The following is a 7,552-nucleotide window of genomic DNA, read 5'->3' as shown; positions in this document are numbered from 1 at the left end:
TACTTGTGATATTTGCAACTTTGGCTATCAGCTAAGCTTAAGTTTGCTTGAGTTTAAAAGAGGATAAGGTTATGACCTTGATCAAGTTATTGATTAGAGGAACAACCGTCCTAGCGGAGGAACACGTGTATTTAGGTGGCAGTTGCCCTCGCAGTTCCCATCTGCGACACTTGGTGGAGGTGGTCTGCTGGGTGGCCTGTGTCCTCCCATCTTAGCCACCCCCACCAGTGACCCCTGCCCTGGAACGGCTGCCAGGACCACTGAAAAGGTACTGCCTTCACCAACTTGGTTGGGTTTGGAATAGTACTTGGCTTCCAGTCTTTAACCTTCTCATCTCTAAGATGGGAATAGGTTGTCCTTTGCTCCTTTTGGTAGTTACAAGATACTAAAAAAAAAATCCAGGCACTTTATGTCTTATCCTGGGAGGATGGTGCCTGTATAGAGCTTCCTAGGGAATCTCAAGTACCCTTTTCCAGGAGATGAGGAAATAGCTCAAAGTGCTCTAAACACCATCAGACCCTAAAAGTTGAACACGGAGAACAGGAACAACCCACAAAGCAGGAGGTGAGAAGCTATTTGGGGCTTAGGGGAGGGACCGAGGGAAGTGTTGTGAATTTGGACAGGGCTAATGAGGGTTGAGAGCATGGCCTGTTGAAGCTGCCGTCCCCATCTTGGGGGCCTTCGGAGTGCTGTAGGAAATTGATCCATAATTAGGTTAAATGTTTACCCTATAATGGAGTTTATTCTCTTTGCTTAGAAGAAAATCCCTTGCTGTGAAAGAGGAGGAAGCAGGCATTAGCATTATTTCCGACTCCAAGATTGAGCCTTTGGGTGCTGGGGTAATGTAAGTACCCTGTAAGTATGTATTCTAAAGAGAGTATTCTTGACTTCTTGACCTGTGTGCTCAGTAAGGGAACTGAAACAAGTATTAAATGGCCTAAGCTTGAGAGCAGTAAGTATGCTGTTTTGAAACACTGTGTGACTTACTTTTTGCTTTTATTCTGACTCCTCTGCCCCTTAGCCTTTCTCCAAATTACTGAGGCATCATTACACTTAAGAACTCACATCGGAAGCCCGGCGGGGGACGCTGCACTGGGCTTGGGTGCGGCGTGGAGAGGGAGCAGGACGGCCCTCTGCACACATTTACTTCTCCCAGGCTGGGGTCGTACCGAGCCCCTGCGAGGGCGATGTGCCTGGAAGGTGCAGAGATACGAAGAAGAAGGGGCTGAGGTTCCCATTCCTGTGTTAATACAAATTAACGTTATCAGGCCTGAATTTTATAAGTGGTAAGCTTCATGATTTGAAGCAATTTTCCCTTTGAAAAACCGCCTCTGTGGAGTAACAGTTTTCCTCGCTGAGATGGGCTGTGGCGGAGTTGATTCTCATCCCCGCTTCAAAGGGTGCTGGTCTCCAAGGGGAGGGGTTGGGGGCTGGGAAGAACACGGCAGGCCTTTGGTTTATATTTACTTTCTGGCTCAGCCTTACTTAGTTCCTCATTTTGTGTTATATAATATGCAGAAATGTTCATTCATTAGTACATGTAAGATAATTTGTAAATAAATATTAGGTTGAACCACAAGCAGTCAACCATTTTAATCTTCCAGAATGGCAGTTATCGTGGTTTAACAACATACACATGTTGGGGGTAGGTGTGCACCAACTTTTCACTGTTCGTGTACAAGAATAAACATTAGCTGGGAACTCCCTGGCGGTCTCGTGGTTAGGACTCCGCGCTTGCATTGCTGTGGGCCAGGGATTGATCCCTGGTTGGGGAACGAAGATGCCATAATCCGCGTGGTGCCAAAAAAAAAAAAAAGAATAAACATTAGAGACCCCTGGCCAATACAGCCCTCCTCAGATCCCCATCCGCACCCCCATAACTTATTTCTCTACTCAAGGGTGCTTTAAAATATCTAATTTGAATAAGTAGTACATGCAAGTGGCATATATTCAAATGGTACTGAAGTGCGGTCAATGAAAAGTCAGTCCACCTGCCCCTCTGCTCCCAGTTGTCCTTCCCGGAGACAGTTTCCTGTGTATCCTTCCAGAAGAACCTTGCACATACGTGAGCAACATGCACACCTATGTGTGTCTATTACCGAAATGGGAGCATACTGTTTTCAGCTAGTAATATAGCTTAGAAAATGTTCTGTAAATGCAGCGGCCTCGTTTCTGTTGGCTACCTAATACTCCATTACATTTGTTACCAAAATCTATCTAACCCAGTCCTCTACTGATAGTGTTAATGTTATTTCCCATCTTTTGCTGTTTCAGACAGTGTTGTGGTGCATTACACACATCCTTTTGCAAACACAGTGCTTAGCGGTGGGATGGCTGAGCCAAAGGGTTGAAATACGTAGAACTCACTGTGACTTTATCTTCCATATCACTTTAAAAATAGGAATACAGGGACTTCCCTGGTGGCGCAGTGGTTAAGAATCTGCCTGCCAATGCAGGAGACACAGGTTCAATCCCTGGTCTGGGAAGATCCCACATGCCGCGGAGCAACTGAGCCTGTGAGCCGCAACTACTGAAGCCTGCGCGCCCTAGAGCCCGTGTTCCATAGCAGGAGAGGCCACCGCAGTGAGAAGCCTGCTCACCGCAAAGAAGAGGAGCCCCCGCTTGCCGCAACTAGAGAAAGCCCGTGCTCAGCAGTGAGGACCCAGTGCAGCCAAAAAAAAAAAAAAAGAATACAAGTATTTCTTTCTCCTTTTCCTTTCCTCCCTATTCTTCCAGTTCCTGAGAATTTTTCTTGGGTAATTTGTTACCCAGAACAGCTGGAATTTTCTGGAACTCTAAACTTTGTAGGGCGGACTGTGACCTCTGGTGTTGCTTTCCAGGTGGAGCTGCAAAGACCACTGAGAATTCCCTGTTTTTGCCTTAGCACTTACTTTCCATATTTTTCTCTTTAGATTTGTGTTTTCGGATCCTGCCAAGCATCCCAGTTTCTAGGCCCTGTGCTCAGGCCTGGGCTGGCAGCCCTGTGGGCTAAGCAGGCCCCCTGCTCCCCAGGCAGTCCTTACCAGGAGGTGCCAGCAGGTGGCAGGCAGAGCACCACAGTGCCCCTAGCCTTTAGTGAGGCTCTTCTCTGGAGAGCAGCCAGAATCAGAGCCTTTGGACCCTTCCCAGTGACCTGCCTCCTAGCAACAAGCCTAACCTTGTGCGGTGAGTGGGTTGCCCACTCCATTTCTCCCACCTAGTTTTGCAGCCATTTCTTAAATGGGTGAGCAGTTTAAGATCACCAGCAGCGGCCTTGAGTCGGGCTTTGAGGCCACACCCCAGAATGACAGCCTGGGGCCTCCTCCCCCTCCAGGAACTAGCCGGAAGGATTTACATACCATGGCCTGGGAATGCTTCATTTTCCTTAATTGTAGGGCCCTACTTCCTGTCCCTTTCAGCCAAATCTCCCACACCCTTTCCATGAACTAGGAGGCCCCCAGAACAGGCTCTTACTCACCACCCTCTACCCACCCTGCTATATGGTCTAGGGGAAAAAAATGAGCCAGAGGTTTGAGGATCCCTGGGGCAAAAGTGCTAGGATCCCGGAACTGCCTTCTTTAGGGGCAGGAACCCCTGGAGACCAGCTGGGCCCAGGGCTTGGGCTGATGGCACTACCCCTCCCCCAACTCTAGATTTGTGTCCCCTTGAATCCCAGTTTCTCTGTGGCTCGCTCAGTCTGTTTCTCATAGAGACCTGCCCAGCACCTCCTTCAGGGCAGGGGGCTTGCCCTTCTGTGTAGTGGAGACACAGTCTGGCTTTTCCAGGGGACCTGGGGGGAGGAGGGAGGGCACAGAGCGTGGGAAGAGGGAGGAAGTGGCAGCTGGATGGTGACTGGTGGCCTCTCCCAGCCACTCCCCCATACCACCCTGCAGGAGACCAGTGCTGTTTGGGGTGTTAGCAGCACTGGGGTGGAGGTTGCCCAGGAGCTGCTCTCCTGGAGCCCCAAAGCTCTCCTGGAGCCCCAAAGCTCTCCTGCTCCTAGTTTAGGCCCTCAGATCTTTAGGGACTGTAGTGTTTCATCAGGCTGGCGCGGTGCGATGGGGACAGAGGGGGCGGGGACCTCCAGGCAGGGAATTGCATCCAGTTCTCTGCCAGGGAGGCCAAGGTTTCCGTAGTCATCCTGCGCCCCAGTGTGGTTAACCTGAGGGCAGGACAGAACTTGCAAGAAGACCCAGGGTCAGGCCCCTGCTGGTGAGAGCCCCAGGGTGGGGTGTAGGGGCCTAGGGGGGTTGGGGGAAGGGCTGGCAGGAGGCCATCCTCTGTGAGCGCCCCAGGGTCATTTCCCAATGCAGGGATTTGCATACGCTCCCGTTTCCCCACTGGCTTCTTAGCCCTTGGAACCAGGAAAACAAAAGGAGGAAAGAGCCGGCAGGGCAGTGACTGGAGCTTGATCCCCTCCGGCACCTCAGTGGCTTGAGATCCTGTCTCAGGGTCGCGTTCTGGCCCTGCCACTCTCTCCTTCACACTTTTTTTTCCCCCAAGTATTTCTATTTTCTTTTATTATTTTAAAAAATTTTTATTGGAGTATCGTTGATTTACAATGTTGTGTTAGTTTCAGGTGTACAGCAAAGTGACTCAGTTATACATGTACATATATCCGCTCTTTATTAGATTCTTTTCCCCTATAGGTCATTACAGAGTACTGAGTAGAGTTCCCTGTGCTGTACAGCAGGTTCTTATTAGTTATCTGTTTTATATACAGTAGTGTGTACATGTCCATCCCAATCTCCCAGTTCATCCCTCCCCAACACCCCTTCCCCCTTGGTAACCATAAGTTTGTTTTCTACAGCTGTGACTCTATTTCTGTTTTGTAAATAAGTTCATTTGTACCATTTTTTTAGATTCCACAGATAAGCAATATCACGTGATACTTGTCTTTCTCTCACACTTTCCAACCGTGTTGTGAGGTAGGCCAGGAAGCCCAGGCCCCGAGAGGGCCACACAGCCAGTGAGGGGGACCCGAACCCAGGGCTGCTTCCTCCTGTGCTGCCACCAGCCACACTGAGGTGTCCTCTTGTCAAATCTAGGGAGAAGCAGGGACCATCATGTCCCTGTCACAGGTGGGGACGCTGAGGCCTCGTGAATAAAGATGCTTCAGCGGGTGGGGCAGGAGGTGGTGAGGATTAAAACCCAAGTCATGGGAAAGAAACACGCTGGGCATTGGGCCTGGCAGCCTCTGAGCAGCTCTGCCCGGAAGCCAGATTGAGAAAGAGGCCTGGAGGGGAGGCTCCGAACCCTGGACGGCCAGCCCAGCCAGGCCGAAGCTGCTGGGAAAAGCAAAGATGACAGGGCACCGAACTGACTCAGTCCTCCACGAGCCCGGCCCCAGCTCGCACCTGCTGTGTGGGCTCTGCTGCCCTTGTCCGTGCCTGCCGGCGAGCCGGCAAGGCCAGGCGGTACCACAGCAAGCCCAGACCTGCTGCCCACTGCCGCCTCTCCACTGCCCACCTGCCTGTGGAATCTGCCTCTTCCTCCCCTCCCCACAAAGCAGAAGCAGTGAATGACCAAGAGTTCAGCTCTGGTCCGGAACCAAGTGTGAGCCTTCACGTTCATGGAGAGCAGGCTGGTGGGATGGGCAGAGGGGTGAAGGCACCCTACTTCTCCTTCCCTTCCGGGCCTCCCTTGGGGCCTCACAGCCTTCACGACCCTCCCCGCCCCGTGGTGTGCAGAGAGGGGCCACATGGGTGGGACTGCTGGCACACCTGCCGTGAGCAGGGCGGTGGGGTGGTCAGGCCAGCCCTCCTGCTGGAGGGTCCCCATGCAGATGGAACTCCACGTGGCCGTGAGGGGCAGGGCTGAGGGCACCCCCTCCACCTCCCTCCCCTTCAGGGGCCCAAGAGTCGCTGTGAACTGGTGTCTGGGTCCCTCCCTTCCTCAGGTTTGTGGGGCCAGGGGACCCCAAGCAGAGGCCCTGCCTGAGTCTGTCCTCCGTGGGACCTCGGGCAAGTCACTCAGCTTCGTCAGCGGCTGATAATGAACTGGACAGTCCGGTATTTTAGCTTCCTGTCTATAAACACAAAGGCCCATAAATAGCCTTTAATCTGGAATACAGTTCTCGACTGGAAAAACTATTTTATAAATGAGGCAGCGACATTTCCTGGTGCAGGTAAAGCGTCCCGAGGCGGCTGGACGCGGCAGGCACAGAGCGCCTGGAAGAGCGCGACATGGGGGCTTGGAAGTAACGTTTGCGGCAGTCACTATCACATTGTGCGCGTGGATTCCAGCCTGAAGTGCAGGCTTCTACAGAGCGTTCTGGGCCAAGAGCAACTGGCGGGGGGCGGGGGGGACCCTAATGTGCAGGGAGATCACCGGGGTGGCCTTTCCTACAACATGCTGCACAGCCGTCCTGTGGGAAGGCAGTTTCTAGAAAAAAATAGATACAATAAAAGCTTCACAAATAAAAAGTACAAATGGGGTGAAATGTTCAAAGATGTAATTCTTAAAACTATTTTTTCCATTGCTGATGGTGTTTGGGGATCATCTGACTGTCCAGCTTTTCACTTAAAATATTTAACATTTAAACCTCATTTTTATCTGAAAAAAAAAATTGTGTAGGACTTCCCTGGTGGCGCAGTGGTTAAGAATCCGCCTGCCAATGCAGGGGACACCGGTTTGAGCCCTGGTCCGGGAAGAATCCCACATGCCACGGAGCAACTAAGCCCATGCGCCACAGCTACTGAGCCTGTGCTCTAGAGCCCACGAGCCACAACTACTGAGCCCGCGTGCCACAACTACAGAAGCCCGGGTGCCTAGAGCCCCTGCTCCGCAACAAGAGAAGCCGCCACAATGAGAAGCCCGCGCACGGCAACGAAGAGTAGCCCCCGCTCGCCACAGCTAGAGAAAGCCTGGGCACAGCAACGAAGACCCAACACAGCCAAAAATAAATAAATAAATTTATTTAAAAAAAAAAAAAATTGTGTATTCCTGCCTGGCCTTTTCCTTCCAGGGGCAGATAGGAAGGTTGAGATGGTGGGTGGAGGTGAACACAACATGGATGCTCTCAGGTCCTCCCGTAAGGTACAGCCCTGTAAGGTAGGTGCCATCATCATCCCCACTTCATAGATGCGGAAACTGAGACCCAGAGGGGTAGTCACTTGCCCCAGGTGACATTCGTGGTGGCAGAACCTGTTCTTGTGTTTGGGGCCAGGGACCCCTAACCTCCTGCTTGGAGGTTACCCTGGCAGGGCCTCTCCAGGCTGATTCCACCCCAGTGCCCCCGACTCCACTCCGGGCCTGAAGCAGGGCAAGATCTGGGAGGACGGGACAGAGCTGAGCCCTTAGGCCCACTCTACAAGCTCTCCTGGAACGCTCAGCTCTGGTCACGGGGCAGACGGAGGGGCCAGCCTGATCCATCCCCCTACTCTCCCGCGACAGCACCCCTTCCCCACGCTGCAGCCTCAGGACTCCAAGCTTCATGCTTCTGCTTCCTGACACTCTGCCCGTGTGTCCACGGCTGCCCCCTCTCAAGGCCTGACCCAAGGCCTCAGGAAGGACGCCTCTACCCCAAGGGACAGAGCACTCTCGGTAGAACTCAGAAAACCCTCCTTCCAGA

This window comes from Eschrichtius robustus, chromosome 3, assembly GCF_028021215.1.
Source record: "Eschrichtius robustus isolate mEscRob2 chromosome 3, mEscRob2.pri, whole genome shotgun sequence".
Classification (NCBI taxonomy): domain Eukaryota; kingdom Metazoa; phylum Chordata; class Mammalia; order Artiodactyla; family Eschrichtiidae; genus Eschrichtius; species Eschrichtius robustus.
Note: the sequence above shows the minus strand (reverse complement) of the source record.